This window comes from Bos grunniens, chromosome 18 (assembly GCF_055505025.1).
Source record: "Bos grunniens cultivar Pamir isolate PY7600 chromosome 18, Bosgru_T2T1.0, whole genome shotgun sequence".
In the NCBI taxonomy this organism is placed as follows: domain Eukaryota; kingdom Metazoa; phylum Chordata; class Mammalia; order Artiodactyla; family Bovidae; genus Bos; species Bos grunniens.
In genome coordinates, this window is record NC_141182.1 from 30,733,301 (window position 1) to 30,747,560 (window position 14,260).

The following is a 14,260-nucleotide window of genomic DNA, read 5'->3' on the forward strand; positions in this document are numbered from 1 at the left end:
TCATGCTGCGGTGAACATAAGGGTATGCATATCTTTTCTAATTAGTGCTTTCATTTTTTGTTGGTTTTTTTTTTTTTTTTGGATAATACCCAGGTGTGGAGTTGCTGGATCATACAGTAGCTCTTTTTTAAGTTTTGTAGAACCTTTTTATTAAGTTTATGTGGAACAGAAAAATACACTGTTTTTCCATAGTGGCTTCACCAATTTACATTCCCACCAACAGTGCATGAGAGCTTCTTTTTCTCTGCATCCTCACCAACACTTGCTATTTCTTCTTCTTGACACTAGCCATTCTGTCCAGTGAGGCAATATTTCATGGTGGTTTTGATTTGCATTTCTCTGATGATGTTGAGCATCTTTTCAAGTGCCTGTTTGCCATCTGTTTTTCTTTTTTGGAAGAATGTCTATTCAGATCCTCTGCCAATTTTTTAAATTGGTTAGTCTTTTGTTTTTGTTTTCGATGTTGAGTTGTATTAGTTCATTGTGTATTTTGGATACACAATCCCTTATCACTATCCCTTATCAAATTTGGATACAATATCCCTAATCAAATAGACCATTTGCAAATCTCTTCCCCCATTCAGCAGGTGATCTTCTCATTTTGTTAATAGTTTTCTTCTCTGTGGTAGCTTGATATAGTTCCATTTGTTTATTTTTGTTTTCTCCCCTTGCCTAAGGAGACAGACTTAAAAAAAATATTACTAAGACCAAAGTCAAAGACTGCACTATGTTTTCTTCTAGAAGTTTCATAGTTTGGGTTCTTACATTGAAGTCTTTAATCCATTTTAAACTTATATTTGTGCATGGTATAGAGAATAGTCCAGTGTGATTATTTTGGATGTAGCTGTCCAGTTGTCCCAACATCATTTATTGAAGAGGCTATCACTTCCCCATTGTACACTGTTACCTTCTTCATTGTAGATTAATTGCCCACATAAGTGTGGTTTCATTTCTTGGCATTCTTATTCTGTTCCACTGATCTGTGTGTCCATTTGTGTGTGTGTGCATGCGTGTGTGCCAGGACCATATTGTTTTGATTATTGTAGCTTTTTAGTATAGTTTGATAAATTATCAATAATTTTGCCTACTGTTTATACTTTTCTGAGTTGGCCCTTGGTGAGCTATCCAGTTTAACTGTTGTATTTTGTTCTGCTTTCTCAAGAGCACCATAGTTAAGTAATGTATTAAGTATATAATTACCAGAACATGTCATTCTTGTGTTAGAACTTAGTTTCCTATATCGGGAGTAGCTGATCTCTGCTGATACACCTGGGATCTTCATTTAAGATGCAATAGAAACACTACCTTATGTGTGAGGCCTTGAGTTCCTCAATTTTCTATCTTCTCATTCCTGTACGCTGGCCTTGTGCCTTGAGATTCCAATAAAGTAATCATCAAATGTAACTGTTTCACACAAGAATGATTTTAACCCACCTTAAACATGAGATCCTTGAGGTCAGAAGCATGCCTTTGGTATTTTCATATACTTTGAATAGGTTCTTTGCAAAGTATGGACATTCCCTCAGGTCCTAACCTCCTATGATGTATCAGTTGAGACTACATTCACAGGAAATAATAATAAAAACAATATAGAAGGTCGAATATTGTAGTTAGCTGAACTTCATGGTTCAGCAGCTCATAATACAAACCAGGGATTCTGCTGAAATATTTGTATGTGCATGTGTATGTGTGCATATTTGAGCACATGCACACATTCGCCTCATGTTTTCAAGTTGTCATTTATAGGATGGCTGTCCACGTCCAGATATAACATCCACATTTGGAACAGAAAGCAGGGAAAGAAAGCAATAAAACAATGTCAGCGCAGGATGCTTACATCAATATTCATAACATTATATCACTGGGCCACAGTGAATGCTTAGCTTTTCCAGCTTCTACAGTGAAAACGGGCAAGGGACAAAATGACTGGAATGGGATTTGGTGAGCCAAATCTCAGTCAAAAAACCAGAATTTTATTTGGATCTTCAACATCTGTGTCTAGTGTCTAAAGACTTCATGTGAGTTACTTTTCTTAGTGTAGAAATAGAATGCAATTTCATTTGGAAGTTATTTCTCACATAGCAATTTCACAAGGGGAAAACCCACTGTCTTCCTTTCAAAGTGTACATTGACTATTATTAATTGATCCATTCTTCAAGGCCTGGGAGATTAGGGAATGCCTGTGTGTGTATTTGTGTAAAAAAATTGGATGCATCATAGCATATATGAGAAGTCTTTTTGTATTCCTTATTACAGCTAGTGCAATATCTTCTACAATAACTATAGTATTTTCAATAGTTGGGGACAGGGGAGTCCAAAATATGTCACAGGATATTTTTCCTTGAAATATCTCTCCTCTTACAGTTAGAGAGCTTGAAGGGAACCTCTCCTCTACATCATTGGACTAGTAACACTTTGGGCCTTGTCTTTCTTCAGTTTAGGAAGCCTTTGGAATATCATTACAGGCATTTCTCTCAACTGACAAAAAAACACAATGGAGCAAATTACCCCCAGTAGTGACCAGTTTAAATAGTTAAATAAATCTCTGGAAAGGATTACATTTCAGTCAGTGGTTTATTCTGCTATGGAACTGGTGGAGAACAAACTGTAAGGAGTTTCCAGTATTATTCTTTACATTTCTTAATGTTTATATATTTTTTAAAATTTTATTTTATTTTAAAAACTTTACAATATTGTATTGGTTCTGCCATATATCGAAATGAATCCGCCACAGGCATACATGTATTTCCCATCCTGAACCCTCCTCCCTCCTCCCTCCCCATACCATCCCTCTGGGTCATCCCAGTACACCAGCCCCAAGCATCCAGTATCGTGCATCGAACCTGGACTGGTGACTCGTTTCATATATGATATTATACATGTTTCAATGCCATTCTCCCAAATCATCTCACCCTCTCCCTCTCCCACAGAGTCCAAAAGACTGTTCTATACATCAGTGTCTCTTTTGCTGTCTCGTATACAGGGTTATTGTTACCATCTTTCTAAATTCCATATATATGCGTTAGTATACTGTATTGGTGTTTACGCCAGTCACTGTGTTTATCTTTCTTAATATGGTGCTTTGTTTTTTGAAGCCTTCACAACCATCTCATGAGGTGGGAAAGTGTTTTGCATTGGTTTTTATAGATGTGGAAACTAAGACAATAAGAAATTACTTAAAGTCACATGACATTAAGGAGTAAAGATTACTTGCAAGTTTATATTTCATCATATTTTTAAGCTTCTTGTGGCTACACCAACAAATTACCACATATTTTGTGGCTAAAACAAAGAAAGGGGATGTATCACAGTTATGAAGGATAAGAGTCTGAAATTAAGGTGTCTGTGGGGCGGTTCTCCCTCCAGAGGTTCAAAAGAAGAATCCTCCTCACATCATATAGCCCCTGGTGACTGCAGGCTTTAGCTTGTGGCAGTATCCTTCCAAACATTACCTTTCATCTTCACAACTGTGTGTGTCTGCCTGAAACCGACCTGTGCTTCTCTCTTACAAGGACACCTGTGCTTGCCAGGAAATCCAGGATAAGCTTTACCTCTCAAGATTCTTAATCACACTTTTTGACATATAAGCTAATATTTACTTTTTAGCCATACTGGGTCATAGTCACAGATTTCACGGATTAGGAAGTAAATATACTTTGGGAGACCAGTTTCTTTAGTTTACCACACACACGTGGTGAAGAATCTTCAAAACCTGCTTCGACAGCTCAGAATCACTCTTGGAATTAGGTCCATATGTATTCAAACGGAAATATACATTCCTTTAAGAGAAAATAATTATGGGGCTCTAACTTAGATAGAACAAAAAAATACAAGAAACTATTTCTACAAGAAACTATTAGAAAGTGACTTCATCTCATTCAGAGAATTAATAAGAAAAGACATGGAAACAGCTGTGTAGCTCCAAAGGCATCATGACAAAATGTGTCTTAGAGTCGGGCTTGGGTACTCATCATTCCTGTAAACCGGTTTGAAAACAGCTAGATGAAGACTCTGGATGTCTGCCACAAGGAAGGAAGGGATCCTGGAGGTGGAATGTTAGGAGTGTTCCCTCCATCAGTTAGCCAAAACTAACACTAGAGGTAAACTTACTGCCTCAGTCTTTGCTGAGAGATTCAGATCAAATAGTGGTATCCCAAAGGAAGCAATGAGGGGTGTCCCTTATAGCTCAATCGGTAAAGAATCTGCTTGTGATGCAGGAGATCTGGGTTCGATTCCTGGGTCAGGAAGATCCCCTGGAGAAGGAAATGTCAATCCACTCTGGTATTCTTGCCTGGAGAAGTCCATGGACAAAGGAGCTTGGCAGGTTACAGTCCATGGACTTGTGAGAGTCAGACATGACTTAGCGACAAAAACACCACCACCAAAGAAAGAAATGAAGTGCTGGTGAGTTTTTATGTATTTTCATCTTTTTAGGAAAAAAAAAAAAGGTTAATCTGTGCTTTTGCAAAGCCTGTGGATCATAGGGTGCTGTCGTTCATTTAAAAGTCTCCATTTCTTCCATATGATATAGCCATATTCTAAGAAAACTATTAATGTATGGTGAGATTTTTTACTTTTATCTTCACAAGTTACTCTATTAGTGAGCCAATAAAGTGCCTATTGCCCATTTTTCATTTTTTTTTAACAGTCACTTTGAATCTACAGAAAAGTTTTTACCTTGTGTCTACTTATTTATTTTATGGCTGCATCAGGTCTTAGTTGCCGCGTGTGGGATCTTCCTTGCAGTGCATGGGCGGCTCTCCAGTTGTGGTGTGCAGGCTGCAGAGCATGTGGGCTTTGTAGCTGCATCACATGAGCTTTCTAGTTGTGACACGCCAGCTTAGTTTCCCTGCAGCATGTGGGAGCTTAGTTCCCTCATTAGAGATCAAATCAAACAGATCGCCCTTGTGTTAGGAGGTGGATTCTTAACCATAGGAACACCAGGGAAGTCCCTACCTAGTATCTAAAGGAGACAAAATGTAGACATATACTTTTAATCAACATCCATCCAATTTGACACCATATTGTAGATCTAGATAAGCATACCTATGGACAGGTAGCAACCAAAAGGGCACTTTCATAAACAATGACATATCCAGATAATCAACTGATGGAATATGTTGCAAGGTTTTAAATTTAATTAACACTTAAACTTATTTCTTTTCATAACTAATTTCCCTATCATCACAGCCTATGTCTATGCATATATTTATATTTTTGCTTTATCAATCTGTTAATTTTTTTACCAACATTTTATTTCTATCTATATCTGTCTACCTAGTATCATTCATCATCTAGGCTATAAAAGTGCTGTACTCAATATGCCAGCAATTTGGAAAACTCAGGAAAACAGGACTGGAAAAGGTCAGTTTTCATTCTAATCCCAAAAAAAGGCAATGCCAAAGAATGTTCAAACTACTGCACAATTGCACTCATCTCACACACTAGTAAAGTAATGCTCAGAATTCTCCAAACCAGGCTTCAACAGTATGTGAACTGTGAACTTCCAGATGTTCAAGCTGAACTTAGAAAAGACAAAGGAAGCAGAGATCAAATTGCCAACATCCACTAGATCATCAAAAAAGCAAGAGAGTTCCAGAAAATCATCTATTTCTGCTTTACCAACTATGCCAAAGCCTTTGACTGTGTGGATCACAATAAACTGTGGGAAATTCTGAATGAGATGGGAATACCAGACCACCTGACCTGCCTCTTGAGAAATGTGTATGCAGGTCAGGAAGCAACAGTTAGAACTGGACACAGAACAACAGACTGGTTCCAAACAGGGAAAGAAGTACGTCAAGGCTATATATTGCCACCCTGCTTATTTAACTTATATGCAGAGTACATCATGAGAAACGCTGGGCTGGATGAAGCACAAGCTGGAATCAAGATTTCTGGGAGAAATATCAATAACCTCAGATATGCAGATGACACCACCCTTATGGCAGAAAGTGAAGAGGAACTAAAGAGCCTCTTGATGAAAGTGAAAGAGGAGATTAAAAAGTTGGCTTAAAGCTCAACATTCAGGAAACTAAGATCATGGCATCTGGTCCCATCACTTCATGGGAAATAGATGGGAAAACAGTGAAAACAGCGCCAGACTTTATTTTGGGGGGGTTTCCAAATCACCGCAGATGTGACTTCAGTCATGAAATTAAAAGACTCCTTGGAAGAAAAGTTATGACCAACCTAACAGCATATTAAAAAGCAGAGACATTGGAGAGTTGGACTATAATGAAAGCTGAGCACTGAAGAATTGATGCTTTTCAACTGTGGTGTTGGAGAAGACACTTGAGAGTTCCTTGGACTGCAAGGAGATCCAACCAGTCCATCCTAAAGCAAATCAGTCCTGAGTGTTCATTGGAAGGACTGATGTTGAAGCTGAAACTCCAATACTTTGGCTACCTGATGTGAAGAACTGACTCATTTGAAAAACCATGATGCAGGGAGAGATTGAAGGCGGGAGGAGAAGTGGATGACAGAGGGTGGTTGGATGGCATCACCAACTCAATGGACATGAAAGAAAGAAAGTGAAAGAAAGTGAAGTCACTCCATCGTGTCCGACTCTTTGTGATCCCATGAACTGTAGCCTACTAGGATCCTCCATCCATGGGATTTTTCCAGGCAAGAATACTGGAGTGGGTTGCCATTTCCTTCTCCAGGAAGAAACCCAGGGGTTCCCAACCCAGGGGTTGAACCTGGGTCTCCCACATTATAGGCAGATGCTTTACCATCTGAGCCATGAGGGAAGTCCATTGAAACATCTGTATAAACCCCTGACAGGGTTTCTTCTGCCACAAGCAGCATGAGGTCATCGTGGAACCACAGAGCTGGGGTCCTCACTTGCTTCATGTAGGGCATGTCATTCATTCACACAAGCACACTGTAGAGTTAGTAAAGTACAGCAGAAAACATGTTTGCTAGGAGAACAATGGACATGAGTTTGAGTAAACTTCTGGAGTTAGTGATCGACAGGGAGGCCTGGCATGCTGCAGTCCATGGGGTCACAGAGTCACACACTACTGAGCAACTGAACTGAATATGTCTCTACCTAGTATCGTCAATCATCTATCCTATTTGTTAAAATATCTCTTAAAGCTAGAATTCTATGAAAACTTCTTCAATCAGTCAAATATTTCACTTGCATAATTTTGGTAGAAATGATTCAGTATTAGTGATTAAAATAAATGTTCTGAATATTCTATGAATTTTAAAAAGTTGGATTAATCATAGGACTTTCTAATATGACAAAGATAATTTACTCATATAATCAAGCTTTTCAAGCTATCTTTCTAAGGTGATTCATTGGCAATACCGAATAGAAGGATATCTATATCTATTTATATTTACGTCTCTATCTAGACATATATATATATATAGATATGTCTGTATCTTATATTTTTTCCCTTAAAGATTATTAATGAATGACTTGTCTGCATCATAGCCAGGTTGAAATCACTATTTAAATTAATTATGACAGCCATATCAATTAGACATAAGAGATTTCTAAAGCTAATTAGAGTCTGAGAGTTTTTAATTTGACGTCTGTCTCTGTGTAATATGTGCTTTATGCATTAAATTAATGAAATTAAGCCTGCATCATTATAAATTTCCACTTTCATAGTTCCATAAGTTTCACAATTACATGCCATATTTGAATGATAATTAAATGAAACTAAATAATTATGTTCACATCAGCATTGCTAAGGTCTTAAGAATACATCTCTTATTCTTCACTCTCATGTGTTTCCAAACAGAACCTAGCAGACCACAACTTCTGCCTACAAAATCACCTTGTCATTTCTGAAAAAACGATACTCTAATAGGAATAGCAAGGGAGATAAGGTATATCAGAAACATAATAATGTTTGGGCAGGGCAATAACTTAAGGCTGAAATAACTTTGAGATCTGATTTACCCATAGTGTATGATTTTACTCTTCAGCTGAAAAGAGTCACATTCATCTGAAGTAATTATCTGCTGTTGCTCAATACATATATGAAAGAAGTTTTATATTTTAAAAAATGTTGATTGTCTTTGCTGCACACACACATACACAGAGTCAGGTTTATCACTGTATAATGTTTTAAAATAAATGGTTAATATTGTCTGTGAAAAGGCACACTTAAAATTAAGAAAGGAATTCATTTGCATGCAAATAGGTCTCAAGCATGATGTATGAGAGGACTGCAACCTTGCCTTTATGATTTGCTTTTGACATTTGTGTTTTAACAGGCAATTAAAATTTAATTTTTCCTATGATGAAAAGCAAATCCTTTTATCCTATTTCAGCAGTCTGTGAAGAGGTACAGACTCTATTATAAGATTGTGGCAGGAGGTTTCTTGTGCTCTCTGACCTGTATGGTGAATTGACATAATCCAGTCAGAGGATTGACATAAAACTGTCTGCACATAAACAATTATGAGAGGATAGACAACCATCCAAGGAAAAGGAACCACTGGTCATGCTCTACAGGCAGTGTTTTACATGAAGTCTTCCTTTGTAGTTTTTTTTTTTTTTTGCAATAGGTACACCTTTGTGAAAGCATACTGTAGGTACGTTGCAATACCTATGTGGAGGTTCTGCCAGAGTAAGATTAATACAGAAAACCAGATGGAATGTCTCTAGACTCCCACCTCTGAGAGAAACAATGTAAGAGGAATCAAAAAAGAAAGGGGAAGAGATTTTAACATAAGCTGAGTTGATAAAATGTTGTCTATGTAACATTTGGCTAGCTAGAAATGTACAAGGTCTGAATAATTTTGCATTGGTTTCCTTTTGACTCATAATAATGTTATATTATTTTAAATTGATACATAATAAACCAAAAGTAAGTAATCTATCTATCCAAAATATGTTTCCCATTTAGTTGGCCTTGTGCTTTTCTCAAGTAAAGACAAAGATTTGACTCAAACTTCAAAAACTGGGGCTAAATATAAACCAGGATAAACATTCTGCACAAGGGAAGGCCACATTCTGGAATGATGTTCAGAAATATATAAAGACATTTTTCATTGCACACTGATTTTCACCCTCCACCCTCATATAAGGGCTTCCCCGATAGCTCAGTTGGTAAAGAATCTGCCTGCAATGCAGGAGACCCTGGTTCAATTCCTGGGTCAGGAACATCCACTGGAGAAGGGGTAGGCTACCCACTCCAGTATTCTTGGGCTTCCCAAGTGGCTCAGCTGGTAAAGAATCTGCCTGAAATGAGGGAGACCTGGGTTCAATCCCTGGGTTGGGAAGATCCCCTGGAGAAGGGAAAGGCTACCCACTCCAGTATTCTGGCCTGGAGAATTCCATGGACTGTATAGTCCATGGGGTTGCAGAGAGTCGGACATGTCTGAGCGACTTTCACTTTCACCCTCATTTAAACTGTGAGGCAGCCCCCTTCCTGCCTAAAAATGCTTCCCATATTCAACACAACTTGTGACTATCTCTTTGACCATTCATTTGGGGAGGGGACATTATTTTTATATATATGTGTGTATGTATAAAACTGTATATAATTTATAATCACTCAACTCTATAATGTAAAATAGTTTAACATGCCTTAAATTCTGGAGAAAGACTAATCGATAAAGTGAGGAAATATTTATTTTGTTTGGTTTTGAAGTTTAGCAAGAGTCATTCTCCATTTCAGAAAAACTTTTTTTTTTTTTAATGGTAATAATGCTTGCCCTGTTTTATATCACAACCCAACTGTAGTAGTCTGGCTTTTTTTGATAATATTTTTTGGTTTAGAGGTAAACAGTTACTTTATTCTGTTTTAGTTATGCTCAGTCATTTCCATGTTAAAAATTATTTTATAGTAACTTTTTTTTCTATTTCTCTTTTATATTAGACTTGGAACATTCCATTTTATTCTTCGCTAACTAGTATGATAGGACATATTATCCATAGATATTATTTCAGGAGAGCAGAGCAGCTAGCATTAACTAAATGAAATCTCTATTAAATAGGGTGATAAGTCAGAAAGGGCCAATAATGTGTGTACCAGCTGATTATGTGTACCATGTGATAGGTGTGAGTGTATCATAAAATAGTATGTCTGAAACCAAACATATCTCGAAGTTGGATCTTACTGGTGAAGCTAGCCTCATGAGACAGGGAATAGTTTCAACATCCAATGCATTGGGATTTATAAAAAATAAGAGATTTGATATGAAGCATTTGCAAAAAAAGTGGAGGTTAGAATCACCTGAATTCAATATTTTAACATATCCCTCAAGGAAATTTCACCCAAGAAAATTACCTTTGTAGGTAGAACTTCTTCTTGCCTGTCAGTTGTTGAAAGCTGTAATATGCAAATGTATATTACAGCAATAAAATTATTTTTATTCAATACCATATGAGTTAAGAGTCTTTATTTTTAATAAAAATGTCCATTCTTCTAATATAGGTATCACTCAATTTATGGAGCCACTGAGTTTTAATAATATTGGCTACAAAAGAGAAATGTGTAAGTTTTTTTTTTGATTGGCATATGGATATATAACTCTAATAAGGTGAAGAAAGTAAAATATTTGCTCCTAAACTGGGTTGACAATTTTCAAGGACTAGGTTTTGATTATGGACAAGTCCTGTGTTATGCTGAGCAACATTGTGTAGAGCTGTTATAAGTTACTGGCACTATCAAATTATTACTTCTTTGGTTATATTTTCTGTGAAACCATTAAGAACATTTTGAGAAAATTTTGCCTTCTTTTCCTCTAGCTACTCACTCCGGAAACAGATGTTGTTACATTCATTTATCAGAACTTAGATGTTTTCTGAGTCCTGTTACCAATGATTAAGTGGGTTAGCTTGGTACTTTCAAGCAACACTTGCCAAGATGAGAATTGATATGCTGAAAAAAGCAGAGAGAGAGAGAGAGAGAGAGAGAGACTCTGGATTGGCATAAAGGATTTTTTGAAAACTTTTTAATTTTATACTGGAGTACAGCTGATCAACAATATTGTGATAGTTTCAGGTGGACAGCAAGAAGGACATGTGTATATATTAAGCTGGTGCAAACATAACTGTGGTTTCAGGCTGTGAATTTTAAATCATTATAACTAGGCCCAAACACATCTTTATTAATCAAAATAGGAACCATTACAATCAACACATTTTTGCCGATGAGAAATAAGTTTTTTTATTCCTGTAGCATAAAAATCCGAGCTTCAGGATTCAGTGAACTCTTGGAAAGCATTTTCTGCCTTTTGCTGGTTATGGAAGCATTTTCCCTGCAAAATGTTATTGAGATGCTTGAAGAAGTGGTGGTCAGTTGACGAGAGGTCAGATGAATATGGCAAATGAGGTAAAACTTCGTAGCCCAATTCATTCAAGCATTGGTTGTGTGATGTACGGTCGGGTGTTGTAGAGAAAAAGTGGGTCCTTTCTGTTGACCAATGCCAGCTGCAGTTATTGGTGCATCTTATCAATTTGGTGAGCATACTTCTCAGGTGTAATGGTTTCACCAGGATTTAGAAAGCTGTAGTGGATCAGATGTGCAGCAGATCACAAAACAGTGACCATGACCATTTTTTGGCAACCCACTCCAGTATTCTTGCCTGAAGAATTGCATGGACAGAAGAGCCTTGTGGGCTAAAATCCATGGGGTTGCAAAGAGTTGGACACAATTGAGCAACTAACACACTTGGTTTGGGGAAGTGCTCTGGAGCTTCTTCTCGGTTCAACCACTGAGCTGGCTGTTGCTAGTTGTCGTATAAAATCCACTTTTCATCAAACATCACAATTGGGTTGAGAGATGGTTCATTGATGTTGCATAGAATACGAGAAGATGACACTTTTTTAAAACTACAATTTGTTTGATTTGTGGTCAGCTCATGAGGCACCCACTTATTGAGCTTTATCACCTTTCCAATTTGCTTCAAGTGGCCAATAATCATAGAATAGTCAGCACTGAGTTCTTTGGCAACTTCTCATGTAGTTGTAAGAGGATCAGCTTCCATGATTTCTCTAAGTCAGCCGTTATCAACTTCCAATGGCTGGCCACTGTGCTCCTCATCTTCAAGGCTCTTGTCTCCTCTGTAAAACTTCTTGAAACCACCACTGCACTGCACATTTCTTAGCAGTTCCTGGGCCAAATGTGTTGTTGATGTTATGAGTTGTCTCTGCTGCTTTACAACCCATTTTGAACACAAGAAAATCACTCAAATTCGCTTTTGGTCTAACACCATTTCCATAATCTAAAATAAATATTAAATATAAAGTAATAAATCATTAGCAAAAACAGTGAGAAATGTGTGTTAAAATGCTGTATAGCATAACCACATTTAAGAATGTATTCCAATACTAGATTTCAAAGGTCAATAAGGCAAAATTTAGCACCAACCTAATACATGTATCCATTCTCCCCCAAATTCCCTTCCCATCCAGGTTAACATATAACACTGAGCAGAGTTTCCTGTGCTATACAGTCCATCTTTGTTGGATATGGGATGAAGCTTTGATCCCCATAAAAGAGAAGAAGAAAGGAGGATGGCATAGAAATTGTTTGAACTGCAGTGCAATTTCATCAATTTTGGCTAGAACACTGGGAGTCTTTAGGTAGAAGGTGCTCTCTGGAGGAGTCCCATATTTTCCTGGGATGATTCTGCCCTGGTATCACTGTCATGCAGTCATTGGCTGGTTTTGGAGCAAATGTAGTAGTATATCCAGTGGGAGAGCCTCTGGGGCTGTCAATCAGTTATGTTCCCTGCAGCGGGTAGGATGTGGTGTCCTAATCACAGTTCATGGTTAGGAAAAGGTGCTTCCAGGATGAGGAGCTGTTGGTAATTGCCCTCTTTCACTTCCTGCTACATACTGGGCTCCACTCTGGTAGCTCAATTTGAAACAGATATGCACATCAGATCATTTTTGCTCCATGCCTCTGGTCCCTTGGTCACATGGGGGGTTATAGAGAGATTTTAGAGCTAAGGCTTACAGTCTAGCAACATTCATCAGAGAAAGTTTTGCTGTTGGCAGTGAGGGAAGGGGTAGGTAATGAACAGGTCTTAATGTGATTATAAGGAATGAAGTAAACCTTCTCCATATGACTGCCTATGACATTCAAACAAATTCAATTTGTGGAAGACACTTTTCTGACTTCTGTTTTAAGGGCAAAAACTTAGTTACTCAAAGTCTTCAGATTATTACTGGTATTTTATTTTATGATCCTTTGCAATGAGTACAAATGTGTCCTATGTTATTCTTAGATTATTTTAAAGGTTATATAATGTGTAAAGTTTGTTTTCAATGGGAGCTGCAGGCTGCATATACACTTGCCTTGTGTGCAGTTAACATCCAGGGGCTCTCAAGGTTAATTAGAAATGGTAATAAGTTTAATCATGATGAACTCATTTGGTGCTGATGCGGATGTCACCTGTAATTCCATAAAAATTCCATTGTAATTTAGCATTAATTAATGTCCACTTATCAACGAGTGTTACAGCAAATTAGCACAGAAGTGACAAGTTATGTGCTTAAGAAATGCTTAAAGGAGGAAAAAAACGGCATTACTAGGTCATCTTAAAATATAACAGATCGAGACTTCTTTATTATTTAAAATATGAGATTAAAATCAGGTAAAGTGGTAATAATTAGGCAAGAATTTTGCTAAGAATTTGTCTGAGAACTAATGGGGTTACAACAAACATTAGGAATATAGATTCGCTTGGATTACCATTTTTTAACATAAATGACAGAGAAGAGATGGAGCTCTTCTTATCATTATTCTATAATAAGAGAAGCTGCCGAATTTTCAATAATCATCATCATGAAGCAATGGTCTTATTCATGTAAAATAAAAGTATTTTTCTCCATATGTAAAAATGCTATTAGCCATATTTGAAGGCATTATACTCAGATATCATTTTTCCATTTCTGTAAATGACAACCATTAAATGCAATCGTAGCTACATGACAAGACTATTTTTATTACATCAAAAGGAAGAAAGGGATTAAAATGAATTTATTCAAAGGTGTGATTTGTCATTTTTTTCCCACCTTTGTCAAGGCATATACAGGACAGCTTTAAATCTAAACACTGAGATCTGACCTCATATTTGAATAAGTTAATGTGATCTGGTGTTCTTTGGGAAGTATTGAAACCTCTCTTTTGTATCCAGAAATCCCAGGAGAAATTTAGCTTTTAGGTGGTCAGCTCTAAGTTTCCATGTCTTTTCATCATTTTCCCTTTTATCATTTGGCAGTTCTTGACAGCTTAGAGGGTCTTCTGGTGTTCATCAGGAAGTATAGTGTGAAGAGAAA